The sequence below is a fragment of the Lepisma saccharinum genome, chromosome 20 (genome assembly GCF_977018435.1).
Source record: "Lepisma saccharinum chromosome 20, izLepSacc3.1, whole genome shotgun sequence".
Taxonomy (NCBI): Eukaryota; Metazoa; Arthropoda; class Insecta; order Zygentoma; family Lepismatidae; genus Lepisma; species Lepisma saccharinum.
Genome location: NC_139248.1, coordinates 11,536,869 through 11,563,891, shown reverse-complemented (window position 1 = coordinate 11,563,891; position 27,023 = coordinate 11,536,869). Strand labels below are relative to the sequence as shown.

General features: G+C 38.4%; 1 protein-coding gene across 2 annotated transcripts in view; it reads left to right on the top strand.

Annotated features, from left to right (window-relative positions):
* Positions 1-27,023, top strand: part of MFS3 (major facilitator superfamily transporter 3) — a 304,225-nt gene that overhangs the window by 226,372 nt on the left and 50,830 nt on the right. The window lies entirely within an intron of this gene.

Here is a 27,023-nt window from a genome sequence, read left to right as displayed (position 1 = left end):
TAAAAACGATTCACGTCAGTAGTTATATGGATGACATTACCTTATTGTTAAATAGCGAAAGGGATTTGGAGAATGCACAAAAGTACTTGAAATATTTCGAAAATGTGTCGGGTGCAAAGCTAAATCAAACGAAACGTTTTTGTTACCCTTGGGAGTCAACAATTTGTGTAGTAATAACACTAGTGTACGTGTAGCACAGGAAGTGAAAATACTAAGTGTACACAGGGTGGCTACAAACAAGCAGAAATTAAATTCCCTGACTTTTCCAGGTTTTCCAGGACAAAATTTACATTTTTCCCTGACAATTACAAACTAAACTAAATCGATGTTTTTGCAAATGGAAATAATAAACTCATATAGATCCACGTATGGTTTTGCCAAGTACCAATATTATCTTCTATTAAATTGACTTAATTTCTCTATTCTCTATGATTTGAATTCAAACTGCAAAATAGTGAATTTGGAAAATTATTAAAATTCACAAGCTAAGAAAGGATTATGGAATTTTGTCATACACAGTAAGTTTAAAATAAAATACTTGATTATTTTTAAAGTTACGACTAAATGAGATAAGAGTGAAGAATGATTGATTAAGAAATACAATTTGTAATTTATCATTCTCCTTATACATTCTCGGTATTATATGTTGATATTTCCACTGAGGTTTGGAACCCTCTGCTTGCAAAAACTATGAGTGCGGACTCATTTTTCAATGCATAAAGCTACTTCTCTCTTCTCTGTAAAGCAAACAACTTAACTCTTGCATATAAGTGAAACAACTGAATCGAACAAAAGAAAGTGTCATATTTCCTTGCATTATCGATGGGATTTCTGCTTCAGTACAGTATATCCAAGTGAAGTGCTGTGAAACTGACAACATGCAGTTATACCAATAATGCTGACGAAAAGGGTATGTAAGTATTAGAAATTGAACGCAAGGAATTTATAGAATTGCATTGTATAGGTACTTGATTTAGCTAACCACACACATTAAAACAGGAACACTCTAATAATAAAAGCTTCTGAAAGTTCATATACGAGGGGCATCCTGAAAAAAGCTCCAATGGTGCCTATACGCAGCACTAGTGGTCGGAGAGCGACACACACACATATGCAGGCAGGAAGAAGTGGCATGTAGCTGTAATCTGGTACAGTTGCAATATAGCCGGTTTAGGACAGTTCTAGGTTAAAGTTTGCAGCTATCATCAAGTCTCCCACCGACTGCGGTGTAGCCTACATTGCACGCTCTGAATTTGGCACAGAGCCACCAGCAATCGTGTGAGTTGTGCAGACCGGACGTCGTGAGTGATAGTATGGTCAGACGATGGTGCAGACAATTCACGGAAGGCCAATCAAATGTGCCCAAACCCCTAACAGCTGAGTACACACGGGCCCTTGGCATCACTTCAGGTGAGAGATCTTAGACCACTCCCTGTACAGCCCTGGCCTTGAATGTACCGACTTTCATCTCTTTGTTTAACTGAAGAGGTTTCTGGCAGGGCAAGGATTTGACAGCTACACTGATATAGATATAGTTCCAGTCTTTGCTGTCAGACATATACCATGAGCATACAAAATTTAGTGCCATGCTACGACAAATGACAGAACACGGTGGTGATTATGCCGAAAATTAGGTTAGGACTCACTGTTACTAATGCAATAAATTACAACTGATATTCTTGTTTTATTTATGCCTAATCGGTAGGGACCTTGATATTTTGTTATTTTTTTTTTCAAATTGGTGTATTTTCTTATTTTTTATTTTTTACTTTACGGTGTTATTTTTCCCAAAATTCACATTTTCATTTTAGCGCATTTTCTGGCGAATATCTGAAATTATACCTTCATGGTGTTTTTAAACTACCGTTTCAAATTGTAAGTCACATGGCTTACGCCTCTTCGCGAGAGTTTGATATCTTGAAAGTTATTTTGGGAAAGTTATTTTCCATACCCCTTTATTAATTTTTAGGTAAGGATTTTAGATAATGGAATTTTGGTGTGGAGTTAGGGCCCCACACTTTCTTGATCACGGCTGAAGGTGGGAGTGATGTGATCAGCACCACACTCCTGACTACCTTTATCCCTCAAAGTTTCCTCAAGGTACCAGCTTCATATGATGCTGGGTGGGCGCCGGAGCAGTTTGAGTAGGTGGAAAACATCCCGGTTCTCCAACGCAGGGGATCGACCCCGGGTCTCTGGCATAGTGCGCACTTAGCTTGGTAATTCAAAACATATCTCGTGCGACAAATATGAAGATGTGGCTCCAGTGTGACGGTAGATACGCAGTCGATCTCCTGTTAGAACCCTGCCACTTTGCTCTGTGATGCAAATGGTTTTGATAGAAGTTGAAGAAATCGTGGGAAATAAATGATTTAATGTGGCTGTCGGAATTATTCCACGTACGTATAACTCTATAGTTTAGTCTTGAGTAAAATGTTGGAAAACTTGCATGTTCTATGTACACAAACATGGCCTACAAAGGACAAGGATGTTGAATTTCATGGAATTTTGTTTTAGGACATTTCTTTAAAAAAAAATCGCTAAAAACGCCAACAATTCGCATTTTTTGCCAAATTGGCATTATTTCGGTATTTCAAACGGGCGAACAATGTGTCCAGATATCCCTGCACATTCCTAAATATAATTTCGCAGCAATTACCATTTTTCACGGTTTTGGCGTTTGCGAAAAATCAATGTACCTACTAATTGGAAATTACTTTCTGGCCACCCCTCGTATAAATCAGTAGATGGAAAGTGAAAATTTAGCAGGGCTGGCAGAGAAAAGTCAATTCTTGACGGAAGTGATTTGCTGTTATGATTGAATGATTCGAGAAAATATGATATTAAAATATTTACGTATTTATTATTAGTATTGTATTTCATAATATTGGACATTAACTTCACTCAGTGAGAGATTTAAGACCATCTCTCACGAGATTAAACAGACAGGACAGAGAGTGGCGTTAATTTCATTGCAATACTAGTGCTGCAGTAAATTTGAGGTTGGGAGCATGCACTTGCCAATTTTTATAACGTTCACCAATGCAGATTTATGTTTCACTTTTTCGTGATAGTATTCAATATATATCCCGTTTGGTTGGATTCTTCTTGATATCTAAGAATAGTGCAATGCCATTGTAAACGTATGTTAACTTGTGTGAAACCAGTAATACGTCAGGATGATGAAAGAAAACCTTCGTAAGCACTGCTACATTAAATAAGGTGAAGTGAGTCAGAAGAGTAATAAAATTCCAGCAGCTCTTCTTGTTTATGCATGCGATTTTTGTTGGATGTTGCAGTCCATGCAATTTCTGTCGCATGTTGTAGTGACATACTTTGTCGGGTGGCGATATTCGACAAAAATCGTATGTATCAATGGAACCTATTTGTTTCCATGTTCCTTCAGTTTGCCCAACAAAATGCCTTACTACGACGTCCGACAACTATCGGACGGCGCCACCCGCTCTTATCCCCTCTATCTGTTGACAAGTCCCCTTACTATTCCCATACGGACAAGAAAAAATGATAATTCAATGCATTTTGCACGTAATATTTAGAGGCTTAACCTTTACTCCTCCGATGATACCAACCATATGGTATCATCAGAGTAAGATCGTACTGGCCCGATGATACCATATGGTATCATGGTGCTGATTACGAAATGAATGTGCTTTTTGGACCTTCATACTCTTATGTTTGGGTGGAAACTCTGACACAGGTCTGGAGCAAGCCTGGGAAATTCATATTGATGACCAACCTCCCCCCCCCCCCGCAACATATCCATGCCACATTTCCGAACAGAGTTTCACATTTTGGCTCATTATTCAATTTGTATGGCACCCAGGAACATGAAACATGTTTCAATCTCTTTGGAAACGTCCATTCTTTGAAGAGAATACTAAGGTTTGCGCCTTCTCCAAAAAATAGCGGGAGAAGAGGAGGTAAACTCCAGATTTTTATGTTGTTTTTTTCATTGAAATTCGGTGGTCACGCCCCCAACCCCCCCCCCCCTTCCTCGGTTCGGTGTTCTGAATTGTACACGGTTGCATGCTATGATGTTCTAGGTGAAAACCAAAACTTATCCGAAGTAGATTGTCCCATAATACCAGAGTTATAACAATTTTCCTCCAAACATGCAAATTACCTATTTTTTGTAAAAAAAAAAAAAAAAAATCACATTTTGGCATATTATTCAACTTGTATGGCACCAAAGAACATGAAACATGTTTCATTCTCTTCAGAAATGTCCATTCTTTCAAAGGAATACTAAGGTTTGCGCCTTCTCCCAAAAATAGCGGGAGAAGAGGAGGTAAACTCCAGATTTTTATGTTGTTTTTTCATTGAAGTTCGGTGGTCGCGCCCCCGAACCCCCCTTCCTCGGTTCGGCGTTCTGAATGGTACACGGTTGCATGCTCTGATGTTTTAGCTGCAAAACAAAACTTATCCGAAGTAGATTGCTCCCATAGTGCCCAAGTTATAACAATTTTCCTTCAAAAATGCAAATTACCTATTTTTCGTAAAAAACAGTTTCACATTTTGGCTTATTATTCAACTTGTATGGCACCCAAGAACATGAAACATGTTTCATTCTCTTGAGAAATGACCATTCTTTGAAAATAATACTAAAGTTCGCGCCTTCTCCCCAAAATAGCGGGAGAAGAGGAGGCAAACTCCAGATTTTTGTTTTTTCCATTAAAATTCGGGGGACGTGCCCCCCAAAGCCCCCCTTCCTCGGTCCGGTGTTCTAAATTGTACACCGTTGCATGCGCTGATGTTTTAGCTGCGAAATGAAAGTTATCCGAAGTAGATTGCTCCCATAGTGCCCGAGTTATAACAATTTTCGTCAAAAGAGTGTTCGAAGTCAATGAAGACGAAATTCCCTGACATTTCCCTGACTTTTTTTGATACCTCAAATTCCCTGACTTTTCCCGGTTTTCCAGGTTTTCCAGGTCTGTCGCCACCCTGGTACATTTTTATACAAATATCAGAGACACCATTGAACATAATAGCCGGTTAGTGACCGAAAAAGTGATACCTATATACTTTACGTGCAAATCAACTCAGGTTTCTTTGTTTGAAATCGCGAGTGAGATACGTAAACATCTACTGTACACTTTATCGAAGCTTTGGTACCTATCCAAGACATTGACCTTGTCAGCGAAGCAAATAGCTAGGGTGAAGCAACAGATTGGCAAATTTCTCTGACATGACTCAGTGTTCGGCGTGGCTATGAGCGAGCTATATCTCCCGGAAAAGAGAGGAGGTATGAACTTAAAGAGCGTGGCGATACAATCAAGAGCTTTATTTATTCAAAGCGGTCTTTCAGCGATATATTCTCCAATTGACTCCACCACGCAACAAATCATAATTACACTGTTAAAAGATGTACCATTAACAGCACCAATGGATATAAAAATTATTCCCAGAGAATTAATGTTCTATACGGAGATTGCTATTCATACATTTTATAGAACTGTGCAACATACTTATGACAGTCCTTCTGTCAAATAGATTTACAGAGAGCAACTTAATGCAAATATAATAACCGTTCGATTTGAAAGAGAAAATCCAAAATGTAATTGGAAGCAAATTTGGAATAATGTAACGGCGAAACATCTAACGAACAAGGCATTATCTATATGGTACAAAGTGACCCAACAAGTAATTGTAATGGCAGATAGATGTCGTAAATACGGTTTCAGTAATTCTCCAAATTGTTATAATTGTCATGTTGCAGATTCGATTACCCATAAGATAACAGAATGTAAGAAAGCAGCCAGAGCTTGGTCAAAATTAAGAACAATGCTCAGTAGAATTTGTCGTACTTCACCAAACCAAGTATCAGCAAAAGACATTATCTTACCAGAGTTTCATTTGTTCCCAAGAACAAAGCATAAATCAGTTCAGTGGTTAATAGCACAATACCTAATGTTTTTATTTCCTGTGGGAAAAAAATTATAATTACTTGAATTTTGGACTAACTATAATACAAGAATATGAACAAATGTCTTTAGAATATAGAAAATTACATTATGCCAACTTTTTAAATGTAATACTTGAATAACATATCTGTAAGAATTGTAAAGATTTACTGTAATTGTTTGATTTCAAATGGAAATAAAAATATATTTTTTAAAAAAAAAATAGTGGGTGGCACATCGCGCTACGACGCCAGGGGTCCCGGGTTCGAATTTCAGCCAGGGCATGGATGTTCGTGAGTCTCCATTCATCAATTTCATCATATATCCCTATCTTCGCAAATTAGCCAAAACTGGCACAAAAAAGCGAAGTAAAGTAAAGTAAAGCAAAACTACCAATCAATCAATTAAATTATTCTCTCATAATTTCAAGTTATGAGTTCTGCACATGTTTAACCTAGCTTGTAAATATGACAAAACAGGCTTTAAGCTAGGAATTTATTGAATGAATTTATGTTTATTTTCTATTTCTACTGCAATTACTTTTTTGTTTTACGTTTTATCTTGGTCGTGGCCAAAAAGCGCAGTGTATTTCGAATTAAAAGTAAGCTGACATTTGATCGTCTTTAGAAGAGAACCCAACTCCTTCTTATGTACGTAACCAACAAGAAATTGATTGGACGAGTAACTCGAAACTCCTCTAAAGCTAATTGCCTTAACTTGCTTGTTTGTGCTTCCAAGGTTAGCAAACATTGACTCCAAATTTTCCAGTCGCAGTTGACGAATTTCAGCTAAGTCGATGAACAGCACGTTTCAGAGTCGCATGGAAACTGGTTTCTTGCGAACAATCTCCCTTCTTTGCCTTACAATCATAAGTGTTGCCAATTTGGAAGGTTTACTACTAAGTCTGGGGATTTAAATTTCGCTGTTAATTTTTCTTATTTACGTCCATTCTCTATCCACTTTAGACCAGTCGAAGCGATCTGTTTCGAATCTAGAACCCTTGAATTCGCATCTCATCATGAAAGGTGGTCGCTTGCTACTCTAATGGATTGCCAGGCTGAGTGGTGGATTGGTTAGCGTAACGCACTGTTAAAGCATGGGATATAAGTTCAAATCCTGGCCAGGATATAGATATGCCAGTGTGCTTATCCCATCATCCATTTCCCGATTAGCCTTACCGTGCATAAAGTGAACTTAAAACACCAAATCAATCAACCATCATCCATTTCATCAGCTTGTCATTATTCCTTGCGATCTTCCTAGAGATGAAGAAAAGAGAAGTAAAACAATACGAATAGAAGTAGATGCTGATGATATTTCTTGAAATATGAGTCACAAACACCCTCAGAATTGTGTGCTACAAATTCGTTTCGAAGAAAATTGATCATACTACAGCTGACTTCAAAGTCTGGAACAAATGGGGGAAGTTTTAGTTTAGCTCTTTCACAATGCGCGTTTAAATTTCTTTTTTCAAAATTTGAGCCCCAACATCTCTGGTGGGGGACTTAATAGAAATTTGATATTTACAGCATAAAGAGTACTCAGTACTTGACCTTGATATTCCATGGATAACAAAGTTACAACAAGGGGAACTTGTTCAAAAACAGAATTGGGAACACTTGTAATAACACTAGGTCAAAATATACAGAATAGTCTTATTGTCAATACACCCTAACACCTCTGGAAAAAAAAAAACTTTCTTTTTCGCCGCCTTAATCCATTTAACCACAATCCAGGAGATCTAGCACAGTTGCCAGGTCCTGTGTTGATATGCGAATAGTGTCAAGTGATAACAATATTTGGACGAACGCGAGCTCTATATTAATTTTACCCTGATCTGCAAACATTGAAAATTCCATGGACATATGGCCTTTAGCAAGGAAACTCTAGATAACAGACGACCTTCAAGGTAATTAATATGATAGTATTAGGAGGTGAGCTTAACCTGTCACCTCGTTGGAATGAGATAATCTGCACGAAAATCTATCTTTTTACTGTCTATGTTCAATCTATAGTTTGGTGTACGGGTGTCTTCACGTAGGATCCCGAGTTTTAAGCTTCATGTGGTGATCATCGGTTGTTTTCGCCTGGAATAGAAGATTTGCTACTGCGCAGAATGTATCACAAATACTACAAGCAACGTAAGTGAGAATGTTGTGGCTTTTCTTTCTTAAAGTAGGAATAGTATCGAGTCGAGACAAGGTGAAACTTTGTCTCTAGATGTAAATATCTGTCTCGTTATCGGTCTCGTTTCGAGTCTTGAAATATATATTACAAACAATATAGGTATACTATAACGTATAGACAGTGGCGTGCCCAGGATATTCGAAAATGGTTGGGTACGTATACATTTTTTAGTAGTCAGCCTTCATTTTGTCATATTTTCCAGCCTTTGACATTATTTTTTTTTAAGGAATACTGGATCAATAAGAGGGAGGGAGACTATGACCCTTACCACCAGCACTGAGCACGCCACTGCGTATAGAGGTCATTAAGGTAAAGAACTTGTCTTCATAAAGTTTTTCTGTTGGACTCTTCACTTTGACGCTATACGGACCCTTGAAAGACGGAATTGTATCATGAACGTATGCAATCACGTTGTACAGATTTGCAGTTGCCACTAACGAATGAACTTTATAATTACGATAATCAAGTACAAGTAGATAACCGCTTGATAAAGTCAACGAAGTTAAAAATAAGGTGATTAGATTAGATTTATTCTTTCATGTGCGAGCCATAAGCTGTACGCACTACATAACATTTGGATTTTTTCTACAATACATACATATACACTAGTCAAAACAATTACAGGGACACCTTTTGAACGTGATTTATTTCATAAACTATTTCGTTGTAAGGGAAAACACAAATACATTCTAGTACACCAATCTTTCATTGACAACGAACAGAAATGTCATTTACTTGCCACTTGAAGTAGGTATTCCAATTACAAACAAAATTATGTGCCATGGTGCTAAACCAAACTGAAACGTCCTTACAATGGGACATTAGATCTTGATGAAACACTACTTTAGTACTTTGTATGACCACCATTTGCCACTAATACTGCCGCACACCTTCGAGGCATGCTTCTGATAAGCCTCCTGATGTCCCTTTGAGGAAAGTTGTCCCATTCCTCGTGAAGGGCCACTTCCAGTTTCTGCAGGGTCTGGGGGGCTCTTGGCGGTTGCGGACACTTCTATCCAAGATACTTCAGATGTGTTCAATCGGGTTTATATCTGAGCTGCTGGCAGGCCAAACCATTGTCCGAATATCGAGGTCATGTAGGACATTCATTGTGGCCACTGCAGTATGTGCCGTAGCATTATCGTGTTGCAGCAGAAACTCTGGGCCTCCACCCACTGCAATAGGCATCACATGATCCAGCACAACCTCCGCAATGTAGCTGTCTGGATCAAGTCGGCCTCTGATGGTGACAAGGTCCGTTCTGTTGTCTAAACTGATGCCAGCCCAGACCATTATCGAGCCGGCTCCAAATCTGTCGCGTGCTAGGACTGCAGCATTTGTAAGACGCTCGCCAGTGCTACGATAGACAAGCACCCGTCCATCACAGTTTGTTAGGTGGAAACAAGACTCGTCGGTAAACAATACATTCCTCCAATGACGAAGTTGTCAGTTTCTGTGCTCTTGAGCAAACACTACTCGACTTCTCCTATGCTCAGCCTCAAGTCTTATTGTCCGTAGTGGCCTTCTTGATCGCAGACCCACTTCCCTAAGCCTATTTCTTACAGTCTGAGTACTTCCATTTACTCCAGTAGCGGCCCGAAGATCATTTATATGGTCCTGAGCAGTTGCACTGCGGCGTCGAAGAGCACAATGTTTCAAATAATGGTCCTCTCGTGCTGATGTCTTCGGTATTAGACCTGGCCTGGTCTTCTTTTGTAACTGCCTGTTTCTCTGCACCTCTTGTAAGCTCTGTCGATCACAGAAGGGGCCACATTAAACTCAGCCACCACTGTTCTGATAGACCTCCCCCCTTCCAGCATTGTAACTGCTCGGGCCACGTCATCCTCGCTCAGATGCCGCATGGCGACTGACTAGTTGTACACACACCACAGGAACGTGTACACAAACATTCGCTCCCTAGACTGTAGTTGACGTATAGACCTTTCCTGTGCGGCCACTTTGATTTTGCTCCGTTCTTGCTATGTTTCTTTCTCCCTCATTCATGGTGGCACAAAAAATTTGTTTGGTTGATGATTTATGTACACAAACCATGAACAATCAATGTACAACATAGTTTCTATCTGTAACAGTCGAAGGTTTTCTGATTTTCGCAATGACAATAGTGTCTCTCTAATTGTTTTGACTTTGCATTTAGTTTATCTTATATGCTGTCTCTTAGTTTGTCCCCTATGTACACATTCTTTCCCCTCCCCTAACAGCTCATTCACTCCACTCGTACTTCTTCCAGTCTCTCTTCTTTCTTCCTCGTCTCACTTCTCTTTTCCTTCACTTTCACCAAAAACACTCCCACTTTCTCTAACTTTTCCACACTAGCTGCACTCTGTTCCACAACTAATTTGAGCGCTTCTTCTTTTCCCACACCCTCCAGCCATTTGTCCTGCAGGGCGCGCGTTCCCAGACATGCAAACAGATGATACGTCCCGTCATTCCCCTTACATGTTATACATTCATATGTACCTCCCTCTCTTTTCAGCGCACTGTGTTTCCACCCCCAGTCTCAGCCATACCAATCCCTCTCTTGCTTTCTTGCTTACTATATTTATATAATTTGCTTGTCCGCATTGCCGAATGTCCCTTGTCTGGAGGTCTAGAGGTATTTTAGCTGCAGTTTCCATCATTATTTCTTGCCGATCTATATCTTCTAGTCGCTGTATAACGAGTTCAAGTGTTCCTTAGTCTAAGTTCTCTTCTTCCCATACCCATCCCAACCCGATTTCGAATAGTTTACCTTTAACTTCTTTTGCCTACGAGCCCATTTCCCCTCCCCTTACTTGTTGTATGAGAGCCTTCCCTTTGATTGTGTCTCCCCCTGCTATTATAAGATTTGCCCAATATTTAACTCTTCTCCACGTTAGTCTCGTGTTCTCCCTCGCAAGCCCAAGTTCCCGTAGTACCCCGCTCTTTGCGGTGCCTGTTGCGACATGTAGGGCTTTTTTGAAGTAGCTGCACTGTATTTGGTTATGTTTTCCCCCTTTGCCCCCCAGATTTCGCACCCATACCCAACGGAAGATATTAATAGGGCTCGATATAGCTTATCGACGAAACTCATTTCATAGTTTTGCAGTTTTCTTGTTATTTCCATTATTGTGTCCGTTACAGTTCGCGCCTTTCCCCTCACTGTTTGTAAGTGTCTCACCCATGTTCCTGTCATAGAGATTTGTTAGACCCAAGTAATTTATCCGTTTAACCCTTTCCAGTTCTTGACCCATAAAGTTCCACTTCTCTCCCGTACCCATACCCATTTTTAAACACAACAATTTTTGTTTTGGCCTCATTTACTTCTAACTTAGAGTCACCGCTGAACCTTTCCAACCCGCCGAGCGATCTTTGCAGCCCTGCGTTTGTCTCCGAGATCAGAACAACGTCGTCCGCAAACAGGGGAGCCGGAACCTTGGCCGTCCCGACCTTTGGGATGTCGGCGTCTTCCCCCTCTAAATATGTGTGTTTTATACAACGTATATTGATACACCTGTAAATTGAATTGTATATTCTGCAGATATGTTGTATAAAGAAACAAACTGCTGGAGTATCAATTGAGGTGAGTGTACAAGCTTGACCAAGGTATGAATGTCCCTGTGGCGTTGTAATAAAAATTTCAACCGTAAGCGAGCGGATAAGCGTGGACGATGCAATCAGCTGCTTGCATTGTCTTGATTAAGTTATAGGTTCGAACATGTGGTAGGTATAGTAAAGTAATTTATTTGTCAAAAATCATAAATTATAGATTATCACAGTAGGAAATATATTTAGGATCTCGGACACAAAGCCACGGTCTAGACTCGACATTAAAGAAGTCTGTCTCGTTTTTGTCTCAAATTTCGAGACACAATCGAAAATTGTCTCGTCCCGGTACCATTCCGAGTTTTAAAGTACTTTAAAGCAAGGTCCGTGGAATCAGTCTTTCTCCCTGCATGAAAAGGTTCCTCCATTACTGGGCTTTCTAACAACCCCCGCGGTAGGATGACCATATATTTTGCTCCCAAAACGGGACATCACATAATATTTCGCTTCCAAAACGGGACATCCCAAGGAGCTCAGTTTAACCACCCAGCCTACCGATTCCTGAAAAGTACGTTACGTCTAATTATTAAATTATTGTTGTTGTTGATTTGGTGTTTTAAGTCCACTTTATGCACAGTAAGGTTAATCGGGACTGGACCTACAGTTTAAAGTGGGATCCGAACCACTTGTGCCTCCACCGGGTATCGAACCCGGGACCCCTTGATTACAAGGCAACGACGCTACCACTGCGCCATCGGGGAGGCCAAAATTATTGTCATTATTGACGTATTAAATATATTAATTATGGATTATATGAATACATTGATCACATCACAAACAATAAATAAAATATGATCTCATGTTGCAAAATTGTACTTATATTTTTTTATAATAATTGTTAGGCTACTTACATATAGACATCCTTGGTCCCTTCGGATCACCCATTGATATAAATATCACACAGAAGTTGAAGTTGAAGACTGCCAAAAGAATTTATCTGAAGAACCAATCTTCTTCAGAACAGCTTTGTTCTTCAGTAATCGTTCATAAAACTCCCCTCAACTCTCGGTGAAATTTACTCGCACCAGCAAGAGACTTACTTCATTGTTGATACATGCAAGGACGATTTTTCATCAGTTCACATATTGTTCAAGATTGAAAAAACACGCTCAATGGGGGTGGATGTTCCAGGCAAGCACAACACAATTTCCACAGCTTTTAATAGGACGTCATACTTTATGTGGTTTGCTTCCAACTTACTAAACACCTGCACCCATTTATCCGAAATACATACATTTTCTTCCCAGTTCTTTTGGAGTTGTATTATGATTTCTCTCGCACACTGCCACTGATCGAACAGTTTTGTTTCGTCTTCTAAAGTAGCAAATATATGAACATTTACTAATTTCTCAGGAATTGTTGACATACTATTTTGGATATCACGCCAACTAGGTGTACTCTGCAGCAGAACCCACTGAAAATTCTCCACTCCACCATAACTAGTTTCCCATTTTTCAAGGTATTCCAAGCAGGTTTTGTAAAAAATATCAACAGTGGCTAGAAATTCTTCACTTCTAATATCACCAGAATCTTCTAAAGAGTACAAATGGGTTCTAAACCGAGTAGTGACAAATCTTTCTTCTTGTCTTCCTATCAGTTTCTTCCTTAATAAAGAAATGTGGCATGAAGACTCTGCGGCTGATATGTCACCCCTCTCTATCATAAGTATTGTCTCTTCAAACATCTGACATTGATCAATCACAAACATTAGATACAGTTCAAAAGTAGGGCCACAAAATAGTTTTTTTTTTTAATAAGAGGAGGCTTTTCTTGCGAAAGAAAGTAGGAACGCAGTTCTGCAAAAATATTGAAGATTATTTTCAGTGCTGGTCCTAATGTCAAGAAACGGGTATTTCCATGTTCCAGAAGTTTTGCATTTTCCACACCAGCAAAACTGCAAAAATCTTTAAGTTGTTCTACACGAACTGTGTGCACATAAAAATATTTGTACAATTTCACAGCAAAACTTTCAATATCGTAAGGAAGACAGTCCACGGCGGTTTGCAAACAATTGTGAACGATATGTGCGCCACAACCTATTCCAATTAGTTCCTTGCCGATTTGAGACTGAAGCCTTTGCCACACATTGTTTTTCCACGCCTATTTACACCGCCGAAGTTTGTATTAGTGTTATCGGCACAAAGTTCCACATTATCTTGCAAATTATATGTTTCGATCACCTTCGTCAACAGCGAGCATTGAAGTTCAAAACATTCACCCGGCAGTGATGCAAATTCAAGAATTTTTGTGTGAATACCAGTCGCAGGAAGGAAATATCTTACTAACACAGGGAACAGTTTCTCAGATTTCTTGTTAGAAGGGTCAATACTTAGCGTAACACTCGAGCAAGACGCCAAAGTATTCCTCACATGCTTCAAAGATAACGGTGCCAACACGTTACACACAATCGTTTCACTCTTAGTGCGAGTCGCGGAATATTTCGGTTAGTAAAGCTTCTTTATTAACTTCGATGTGCAGTCATTTGATCGAAAGCTATGTCCATGTTTCACACTATGATACGCAAAAACTCCAACACTAGCGGAAACTTTCTCGTCTTGCACTTTCTCAAAGAGTGACGCGAGGTGCTACATTTTGCTTTTTCAGCCTCTTTGTGTTTCTTTGAAACGACGTGTTGGTTAATGTCACTTCTTCCGCCGTGAGAGATTGAAAAACGTACACCACATATCTGACGCGCAACACGAGAATTATCTTTTGAGCTTGAGTGTAAACGAAGAAATTTGAATTCTTCTTGCAGGTCCGAATTGAAAGTGCACGATCGCTTCTTGGCCATGCTTATTCTCACGGAACACGCATAAAACAAAACCAGCCGTGGCGCGAGCTAACTTCACAATGCAAACTACTCGACGACAACGATTCCTTCCTTCATTGGTTGAGGCTTACGGCCGATCGACGACAATGAACAGAACATTTCGATTGTTATGAAGTGCTTAAAAAACAGTCAGCTGTGTTGTCACGGTGCGGTGTTGCAATACTGCTATTGCATCACTTTTTTAGTTGAAATATCTCCCAAATTTAGAATTGGGTTTCACATTAACTTTTAGACTTATTAAACGAGACGAATAGCGCTTTTTAAATAAAATGAACGGGACTTCCGGGACACGCCTCGAAAACGGGACTGTCCCGGTCAAAAACTGGATGTATGGTCACCCTACCCCGCGGTCGAGAATTCTTTGCCGTCATCGCGGAAGCACTTGCCTTCCTTCGCCAGTCTTTTTACATGGAAGCGCATTGGAGGCACGAATGTTTTCAATTAGTATACAGTCTGTATTTAGAGGGAGGGTCCGTGGGGGATCAAGCTCCCCAGGAAAGAGTTGCCAAGTACTAAAATTAAATAACCAAAATACTTGATTGCAGTATTCAGGGTTTAAAGTGAGCCGGAACGCCGTTTGTTGGCGGAACTCGGTTTCTGCTGCGACATTATACACGACAGTCCATCCTTTGTTACAGCTTGTAAAGAGGAAAGAGAGCTAAATTTGTCTCTTGTCGGTAGGTGGTCCGAAATTTAGAAAAAAATATACATTTCAATCAGTGCAATTCATTTAAGTTTTAATTGAAAACCTAATTTCCTTAAGTGACAGAAGCGATAGATCTTGTGCTTATAGGATGCAATAATGATAATAATAATATAATATATAATCACTCCAATGACGAATTGTTTTCTTTTACTTGGCGCTTTTTGCCACTTTTGGCTAATTGCGAAGACGAGGAAAAATTGTGGTAAGATATATACGAGAAGTGGCAGCTTGCAGCTAGTATGATGGGTAGTGCCAACGTGATCAAGAAATCGAAAAATTTTCGCTAGCATATGTCATAGAAATCTAATGAAAGAGGTAATTTACAATGGATCTTTGTTTACTAAAATTGCAGACATAAATTCAGAGTTCCGAAGATTAGTTTATTTTATTGCTTTTGTACTACTTTTGGCTAATCGCGAAGATAAGGATGAGTGAACACTCACAATGAACACCCATTCCCAGGCCGGCATTCGAACCCGTGATCCCTGGGGTCGTAGCATGCTGTGCACTGAGGTCGGCCAGAGTTTGTAGGAAATAAATGCGACTATTAAAATTTTGACGCCTGTCACCTTTACCACTTTTTTTCTTCTTTTAATAGAATTGATGTGTAAATCTTGCGTGGGACGGCGAAGTTGATTAACTTTTAATTTAATATCGTATTAGTACCTTGGAAAACTGTGTATGTAATACTGCTCTAATCTGACTCATCTTCAATCGCTACCCTTCCTTTCACACACCATCGGACATTTTCACTTCACTAAGAAGAAAAACACTGAACAATTAGACACACCGAGTCGAACATGGTGTTCCCGCCCTGCTTTGTTTATAATTTGCTACCCAGCACGGCAGACAGTACATCAACAATGGGTGTTACTAACAACTAAAATATGATTATCTGCTAAATAAACCGTGGATCTACAATTTTAAAATTTCAATGCAAGAAATTGAATTATATCTCCAAGTGAAATTTTTATACTGATAGATTTTCCGTGTGATTTTTTACAAATATTAAAGTAAAAAATCCCATGGTGATGCGAATTCCCTTTGATATTTAGACAATTCTTTTTTACAGAAAATGCCTTTAATATTGTCAACGTCAGTTGCAACACGTGAGAGCAAGGGGTATACATTTATTTTCTTAAGGAACAAAAATCGATAACGATAAGTCTGGATGGCTCTTCAGACGCATCTATCTACGTAAATGGTTATATAAATTTGGGAAGATATTACGTTCGTTCTTCCAAAGTAGGCAGGAAAGTATCTTTCTCGCGAATTACAAATCGGTCAGGATTAGTCACTTCTCTATGAAGTTTACAACTATGTCAACACAATGCGAAAGCTCTTGCGTCGTGCCAGCCGAAAATGGGCACGGCTGGTTGTCTTATGGGTACCACCTCCTTCCTCGTTTCCTGGGGAGACTCTTCCATGCCTCCGCGCATTCCTCTGCGCAAGGGCCACACTATGCTGGCCCGGAGCAAGTGAGAGAACATCTGGGGTTGTGGCGCAGGAACTGAGGCGGCCGTAAGCTCGAACGCTTACGAGATTCGAATCTCCTCGTTCCTAAATGTATTAATTTAACTATATTTTGGTGAAGCAAGTTCTTTTTCTGAGGGTAGAGCCATGGCACGGCGGCTCTCCCCTTACAGCCGCCGCTGTATACGAGTATATAGATGAGGGACAATCACAAATACATATTGACAGCACACAACACAAGTCCCAATGAGGATTATACTGGCAATGGAGTCAGACGCTCCTGAATAATGGAGTCCAGTGAGGTTGACATTTGGGTGTCTTGAGAAGGGGTCACTCCTTACACCCTGCACCATCATTTATGAACATATAATAATAATAATAATAAGAATCGTTTATTTTAAGTGTTGAGCACAGTATGAAACCTAATACAGCACTAAGTCAAATACAAAAGTACAAAGTTACACGAATAAAATACATAAGCTGTAGAATAACATAACATAACAAGTTAGCATATTTACACTTCAAGTTACAGTTTTCAACGAGATCTATTATATCTCTGATACTAATAATTGTTTATTGTTATATAATATTGTGCAATTAACTGTGTATTGTTCTAATAATAATAATAATAATAATAATAATATTTATTGAAGTGATGATAACGATTAAACAACCAGGTATATCACTAAGTCAAAATTGGTTATACAAAATTAAAAAACTGAATACATAATTATAAAATAAAACAGTGGATCCTACAATCTTATACATCAACACAAATTCAAATTGTAGGTTTCAACAAGATCAGCTACTAAACCTCTGGACTTGTTTCGGCATGTGAGAATTGAGATATACCTATGGGAATATCTGGGAATTTTATAAGCTATATTATTCAAAAAGTATTCACTGTCAACATGGAAAGTTAATGTCTTCTGTACAAAATTTATCCTTTTCATCTTTCTTCTTTCTTCTAAGGAAAACATATTCAACTGTGATAACCATTCAGAGTAATGTTGGTCATAGTATTTTTTTTGTTTAAAACTTTGTGCATAATAACCTGATAAAAAGTTTTTAAACTGATTCAACTTTTTGAAGGTGACTGGTTGCAGTCAGAAACCATAATTCATTTGCATATTCAAGAATAAGACGAACTATCGTTTTATACAAGAATATTAAGGTATCTTCTTTTTTAAAAACTTTCCATGAGAAAAATATATAACCAAGCATTCTCTTTGCTCTTTTGCAAATTTCTGAAATGTGCTCATCAAATATGAGAGTGGAGTCTATTAATATTCCTAAGTCTTTATGACTGTCGCACACTTGGATTTTATTTTCATAAATAAAATAGTTGGAGACTATATAATGAACTTTCTTAGTACATCTTAAAACTTTACACTTTTTCAAGTTAATTTCCATTTCATTAATCTTGCACCAATATGTCATTCTATCGAGATCTGCCTGAAGTTGAGCGACATCATTATTTGTTAAAATACTCTTAAATTTTTTTATATCATATGCATATAGTAAACATGTACTAGATTTAAAACATAATGTAACATCATTGATAAAAGCAGCGAACTGAATTGGGCCAAGTGACGACCCTTGAGGTACTCCACAAAGTATTTATATCACAATATCACAATATTTATAGTAGTTTCTATGATGAACAACAAATAATAATAAAAACAAAGAAACCTAAAGAGTACCGAAACCTTTCTTCCCAGAAAAAGAAATCACTGATAATATAATAAATAAAATGTCATTGTTTTAATACGTTTTTAATTATTATTATTATTATTAGTAGTAGTAGTAGTAGTAGTAGTAGTAGTAGTAGTAGTAGTAGTAGTTCCCATGAGCCGGCCCCCGTGGTGGAGTGGTTAGCACATCATGCTACGACGTCAAGGGTCACGGGTTCGAATCCGGGCGTGGGTGATTGTGAGAGTCGATTCATCAATTTCATCATATCATCACTCGTGCCCATCTTCGCAATTAGCCAAAAGTGACAGAAAAGCGAAGTAAAATAAACCTAATCAAATCAAAGAACGTAGTTCCCATGTCTATTCATTTGTGACTGGCGTTCCGGCTATTGAATGAGTTAGTTTTGTATTGACAGTGCCTGCGGAAATTAGTGCATGGTGATGATAATAATACGTTACATTTTTATCTTCTGGAAGTATCAACATTTTCGTTAATCTCGTCGTGGCCTTGTAATCAAGGGGTCTCGTGTTTGATACACAGTGCACAACAAATCAAACAATCGATCTTTTCGTTAATCTATAAATTTCTCATTTTATTATTTATTTGTTTTGACATTAATTTTCTAGGTGGAACCTCCCTCTGATAATAAAAATAGTTATCTTAAGTAAATGGAAGGAAGGATGTGTTTTGTTAAATGTATATTCTTACACCATCTCTTTACTGTTCATATAGGTAAGGTAAAGTTCCCATTGCACATTTCACCGTGCTGTTAACCACACATCCTCGATCTCGTCATTTTAGATGTGTGATCAGCATCATGCTCCGGCCGAGTTAGCCCACCCCAAGAACCCCTTTATTCAAGGCTGGGTGAACCCCAGAGTCGCTTCGTACAGGGACAAGCCGGAAAGATTCCGACCTTCGATCAGCCACATCGGGAATCGAACTCTGGTCTCGTAGCAGTCAGACGCCCTACCAACTAAATCATCGCGTCTCCCTGCCTCTATTCACATAATAATCAATAATTATTGCAAGTATTACCTATTCTGTATCTATTTCTTTCTACTTAGTTATTTTATCGCTTTTCTGCCACTTTTGGCTAATCGCGACGATGAATGATAATTGGATGAATTTAAAGAAAACGCACGCCCAGGCAGAGATTCTGACCCGGGAACTTTGGTGGCGATATCGAAAGTTGACCACTTTATGCGCTCTTTGTCTTATAATATAGTATTATTAGCAGATATAGTAATATAAGGACAATTTTGCTATTCTTATTACATGTGATACAATCAACCAGCGTCCGAGAACCCATCCCGAATATATTTCTAGATAAGTGCCTACGTCCATGCCATGCCCCAGAAATGAAGTGAACGACGTAATGAATCAAATATTTTGTTGTAACTATTGAAAAATATTGACGCCTCGTCCAGTGGCGTATGCTGGGTTCAGAACCTGGGCTATTTCTTCTTATAATGTTCAAATGGGAGGCTCTTTTTCGTTCAATTTCTTGAATTTTAAGGTGATGTGACATTGCGATTAAAATACATACATTGCAATTTACTAATAATTATAAAAATATCACTGTTTCATTAATATAGAAAGAGTAAGGAAAACATTTCAAATATTTCATGGTTATTTATAAAATATAGAGGCCCATATTGTGGAATATTTATGTAGGACTACGTGCGAGAATGAAATATACGCGTATAATAAACTTCTTACCTTGAATATTTAATTTGAGCAGGAACTCCATTCTTCTCTTGGCAACCTCTGTGGTAAAATGGTTATTAGCACAGCGTACTACAACGCCAGGGGACCCGGTTTCAAATGGAGGCATAGACATGGATATTCTTTGTGAATGTCCCTTCATGAATTTCATCGTATCGTCACTCATCCTCATCGTCGCGATTAGCTAAAGTGGCACTAAAGCAACGCAAAATAACAAATCAAATCCATTCTTCTCTTCTTTGCGATGCCAGAGGTCTGCATATCTTCACGATTTGAAGTTTATCCTCATGAAAAAGCAGAGTAAATTGTTTCGGAAAATAGTTCGTTAATTATGTCATTCATTTTCGTTCACTACACGACGCAATACACTTAAGAAAATCCACGCAGCAAGAAACCTAATTTTCTTAAACTTCCTTCAACGCGATTTCCACTCGCAAAATGCCCTTTGTCATCTCCGACCAGTCAGTCTACCCCAGCCAGTCATATACAAAGGATCAAAGGGGTTGAAGACATAGTAAAGCGTGGTTGGTTGAAGGTCAGCGGCGTGTGAGTTCTGCATGTGTTCGATGGGACAGTGTTGTTTTGGCCTAAAGGACAAATTCCCTATCACATGCCAGCCACTCTTTTCCCGTTCCTGTAATAGTAGTTTAGTTTCAAAATGTTCCTTACCTGGGAAAAATCCCATGCTGGTTAGCGAATTGGCATCGCTGTAAGGTTTTATCGCCGTTGTAAAGTGAAGACTTCCCTGTCCACACTTGGGTTTGGAAGATACTACAAATACGCAACCACCGCCTCCAGGCGCTGGTCGGGGAAGAATTTAACCACTGAAGCCTGGTGGTAGTTTTAAAGGAAAGGAGGCCATCCCCATGTATAGAGCGAGCACAAGGAAAACAAACCTTGGTCGAAAAATCCCCGCGCAGTCTTTTCTTCTTCCGTTCAGCTTGGGCCATAAGGAAGCATGGTCCACTCTCCCCCTCCCCTCCTCGCGGGAGTACGGTGCACAGGAGTCGCGGGTGTTATACTATCGTTTTCACCTGCGGTCGTTGTTTGAGAGTGAAGCATCAGTCACATTTAATATTCGATGATTTCCTGTATTTAATCTGGGCTTCGGCGATAGCCTAGAATACAACGCGCCTAGCCTCGTCGTTGTTTTTAAATGACCTTGTCAAAGCAGAGGGAAAGCTTGCTTCCGCGGTGACGTCACAACTTTACGATCCCCGTCCCCCGCGGAAAAGGGGCTGTTATGGTCAGACCTCTTGAAGCGGGGTAGGGGAAAGTCTTTACGGACCTTGCTTTAAAGTACTTACTCAACTATAGTGGAACCACGAGCAAAACAACCTGCGCAGACCCGCGACTCCAGTGCACCGTACTCCTGCGAGGAGGGGAGGGAGAGAGAGGACCATGCTTGCTTATGGGCCGAACTGAAGGGAAGAAGGGAAAGTTGCGCGGGGACTTTTCGTCCAAGGTTTTTTTCCTTGTGGTCGATCTATAGTTAGGTGGTTCGAAGACTAAGTATAATTTATCCTATTATCGGAATGGCCAGTTATGAGATTGTTATGAGAAACCACTAGCTTTATTTTGTACAGTCACGAACGCTTCTGGGTTGTAACAGGACCACTAAAACTGAAAGCCAATGAGAGCACTACAACCCAGATGTGTCCGTGACTGTGCATAGACATAGGTTAATAGGCACTGAAAATATTTAAATGTGATTGTTAACGATGTAATGAAACACAATAAAGTCGATCTCTGTTCTCCACGAAGCGTTCAACGTTATATCTTCGATATCAATGCAAGCTTGAAGAGGTAGTTCCAAATTCTCTCACGCGGAGCGACGAAAGTCCACTGGAATTTTGCACTCATTTTAAACAATTTTAATTTCCTTACAAAGTTTTCAAGAGCACAGATCAAGTGAGTTGACTAGTACCTCAATGTACTAGTGTAATATGTTCTTTGTAGTGTTTTTTTTATATATATAGGAAGATAATGTAGACAAGAGAGCTTTTACGTTAAACTACTAACTAATGAATCTTGAGTGTCAAATTATTTCAGGGGGTCAGGCCCGTAGCTAAAAGTGATCTCCAGGGGGCCTCATGGGTTATCAGGGGGGCTTTTAATTCAAGCCCATTTATCAAAAATTTAACAGTATTTAATGAAAGTAAATTGTGTGCGTGGGAGGGGCTCATTAAGTTATATAAAATTTATAAATATCATACAAATTCTACATTTTCCTCCATCTTTTACATCTCTTGAAATGTTAATTGACTGATTCTGCAATCATTCCTTATAGTAGAGCGACTTTTCCTCGAAAATGTGCCTAGAAATGAACGTCGTAGGAACGTCACCGGCACAAGCGGCAACACTATTTTTCTGAAAGAGGTCATCATGGAGAGTTAAAGAAGTGATGTTGCCAACTACGCAACCTGGGACAGTGGCCGCCATATTGGATTGAAAAAATGGCGGCAGGTCAAATACACTTAGCTTGCTGTTTCTCATGATAGAAACGTTACTATGTTACACAGACTTGCAAAACTGGTGTCATTCGAGAGAGAAAACTCCAGCAAAGTATAAAATTACCATTAATATTAAGTTTTAGTGTTGCCCGTTGAATATAGAAACAAAAAAACTTTCAAAGAAAATATTTTCCCTGCTCTCGGAATTGTATTTCGTTTCATAACATGGCAAATATCAATCAGATCGAAAATATGGTTATGATAAAATGTAAAGTACAGTTTCTCATGATTATGTTGCAAATTATTTGAAGAAGATATCTCTCTTAGTTCCGACGTTATGAATCAAAACATATTTGTCGGCGTTGTATTATAACGCAGATTTTTAACCTCGCATTTCAAACTCTTCAGTTCAGTTTACCAAGATATAACGAAGAAAACACATATAACCTTCATGTACATTTGCATACATGTTTAATTCGTAACTATTTACAGTTTTTGAGATGATATTACTTAAAAATGATGTGCGAGGGGTGGTCAAAAAGTAAAATTACCAATTCGGTCATTCATTGTAAGAACAAGAAGCGTGATAAGTTCTTGGTTGGAGATACTTCCTATAAATGTTTTGTAAGATACTAAATGTCCGTTTTACGATGATATAAGACTTGAAGTATCTACTAAATAGACAAAGAAATAAAATTGAAACCTATTTTTCTATCTGAATGGAAGAACTATCTCTGCAAACCATCATCGTCAATTGAATTTCACTCAAATAACACTTACCCAGATTTTACAATGATAAAGGCACAGAGCAAAGGCCGAAAATTCACCAAAGTCATGTTATAGCATATTCTTGGCCGTAATGCTGATGCTAGTTTACGATGACAAAATACCAAACTTTAAACCAAAGACCTTCTGGGATACAAAGTCAACGGCTTTGCATTTCAAACCTGATGGATCACTCCTGTTTGGTTACAAATCGTCTCTTTCATATATACTTACTGGAAAAACATATTCTTCACTGCATAAATACTAAGAATTTTCAATTGTGGATGATATGGCTCTTGTCCAGAGGATTGGAAAACCCAAATCAGCACAATGTTTAGGAGAACTAGCAGACTCTTCATAAAGAAAGAGTCTTATTTTTACCCGTTATGTATCAAAGTTGATGTTTTCGCTAAGTACGTTTCACCATCAATAAAGTCATGTGCAAGTGAAACGAGATGCAGTAGAGCTACACCTATTCGCAGAATTATCAGCAGCAGGTCAACTCTTCTTCCTTAATCCTGGTCCAATTTCATGGCACTTGCCACTTTCGGCCTGTTTATGGGATCGGTGGTCTAGCAAATTTCTGAGCTGAGGAATCTATCGAAATATCATGAAAACGACTCATAAGCGACCAAAAAGTAACGGTTGTATGTTTTCAGTAGCAAAAGCTGAAAACTCCCCCAAGAAGCAAGCACTGATGGACTTCATTCGCAACATTAAAACGCAGACACAAGAATAATACTCCACGGGAAGCATACACTTGATCATAGTTGCACTTCACTTGTGCTTTCTTGTGACATTACCGATGTCTTGACTGATCTTCTCATGTATAATCTAGCTCAGTGGTTTCCAACTTCAAAAGGTCCGAGGGCCAAAATTATATCCAGCAGTTGATAGACGGGACGCATTTTTTTTTGGGGGGGGGGGATTAAAAATTACAAAAATTGTAAGTACTGAACTGAAAATGTAGTACTTTTGCATGACCTAAATTTCGAAAATGAGGCAATAAAACAATGGAATTACAAATCAAAATTGTATAATTACAATTTATTTCACAAAAACCCAATTCTTATTGATGAATTGAAAGAAATTAAAGACACACCATACAAATAAGAATACTTCATAGTAAGTGTTCAATGTGAAAATTGAGTCCGATCTGCTTCTTTTATTAAAGTTGTATTTGAATTTCTGTATTTGAAAGTCTCAGAAGGTGAAGGAGTGAAGACTCTGCCAGTCTGCTTCTGTAACGGTTCTTGATAAACTTCATTGAAGAAAAAACACTTTCACACGTGTATGTGCTGCCGAACATTGATGTCATTCTTTGACCAAAGCTACAAAGGTTTGGAAAGCGTTCCTTTATAAGGTATTTGAAAAACTCTGGCCCCTTTTCTTGCCTAGTTTGAAGGAACACATCGCCTTGCAAATCACGCAATTCAGGTTCGAGAGAAGCTATTTTAATTTTCAATCTTACGTTTTTTGGAGATATTGCTCATTTCGATATTTGCACAAACTTTAACAATCAGTCACAGTACAATCCGAGTTGGAACACTGGAAATCTCTTCGTGCGTAGTGAAACAGATCTCTATAGCGCCGCAGTTTGTTTCTAAACACAAAGAGTGAAGCCTTCGCGGAAGCGGGCGAGTTCATTCCACATAGTGAAGGGGTGGAATGCATGATGTGAAGAGAAAGTTACGTCACTTTAGATTCTTCTGATGATCATTATTGACTGCAAAATCAATTCTACCTGTGATATGGTCTTTCTTCACAGAGCTTCCGTTCCTTCAGTAAAAATATAACGTATTTTAATAAAAATAAATAAAATTAACGTATTTTGCAAACCGGCTTCGCGGGCCGCAGAAAAAGGCAACGGGGGCCGCATGCGGCCCGCGGGCCGCCAGTTGGAAACCCCTGATCTAGCTCTTGGAGTATGGTTGAAAAAGAGCAATACTAAATTATAATACCCATTCATAAGATTGCAGCAGATCTGTCTGACAAATATCAGTCATATTAGGATTCTGTTCCGCACAGTGGCCGTGCGGTTTAAAACTCCATGATTTGGGCTCCGGCTACGAGATGCGCGAAAAAGAGAACATTCAATGAATGGTGGGACGAAGAATGTAGATTAGCTATAGATGAGAAGAATAAAGCAAGAATGAAATGCTTAAACAGAAGAACAAGAGCAAACCAAGAAGACTACATACAAAACAGGAAAAATGCCACAAAGATCTGTAAAAGAAAAAAGAAAGAATGGATAAATAATAAAATCAAAGAAATCCAAGAATCAAGTAGGAAAAATGAAACTAGGAAATTCTATAAAGAAATGAAATTTTTTAACAAAGAAAAAAATTCAATGATTCCAATATGTAAAGATAAACAAGGAAAAGAAACTTGTATTGGAAAGATGGAGACAATATTTCAGCGATATTTTAAACAATGAAGAAACACATGACAATACCTACCTAAGAAATGTAAATCAGATAAATTATGAAGAGATCGATGTCCCAACATATACTGAAATAAATACCATAATAAATAAGCTTAAGAATAATAAAGCTACAGGCCCAGACAATATCTCAGCAGAATGAATTAAAATGGGTGAACGAACCTTAAAGAAAAATATTTATAACCTTATACTTAAAGTATGGAATAGTGAGCAGATCCCAGATGACTGGTTGGAAGGAATAATTTGCCCTATGTTTAAGAAAGGTGATCGTAAAGACTGTAAGAATTTTAGACCAATAACTTTGTTAAATGTAATCTATAAAATATATGCTATCTTATTGTACAACAGACTAAATGAGTTTGTAGAACATCAAATTGGTGAATACCAAATGGGCTTCAGACCTAACCGATCAACCATAGACAATATTTACATGATACGACAGATATATGGAAAATGTCATGAATTTAATGTCGAGCTACATAATGTGTTCATAGATTATACCCATGCCTTTGATTCTATTAAAAGATCATTAGTCCCTGAATGCCTATTACATTTTAATGTTCCAGTAAAACTAGTAAACCTTATCCAAATTACACTGCAGAATACTAGGGCCAAAGTGAAAATTAATAATGATCTTACTGATCAGTTTGAAGTAACATCTGGAGTGAAACAAGGTGACCCTTTGTCAGCATTTCTATTCAGCATAGTAATGGATGTGATAATATCCAAGCTTGAAATAAGAGGTAATATCTCTACCCGATTAAAACAGCTATCTGCCTATGCTGATGATATATTAATAATGGCAAGAACAAAGCAAGCCATGCTAGACACATTCATAATGTTGAAAAATGAGGCAATAAAATATGGTCTAATAGTAAATGAAAGTAAGACAAAATATATGAAATGTGGGAGGAAACCAAATAAAGAGAATATACTAATAATAGACACAATGAGTATTGATAATGTTGAATCTTTTAAATACTTAGGCTCAATTGTGAATACCAATAATTCAATAGAAGAAGAAATAAGAGAATGAATTATAGCAGGAAACAAAGCTTTTATGCAAATAAAAAAATATTACAAAATAATCTACTCTCAAAAAAATCAAAACTTAAGTTATATTGGACAATCATTAGACCAGTGACATCATATGCCTGTGAAACATGGGTCCTGAAAGATAGCTTAATACAAAAATTACTAATATTTGAAAGGAGAATGTTAAGAAAAATATTTGGCCCCT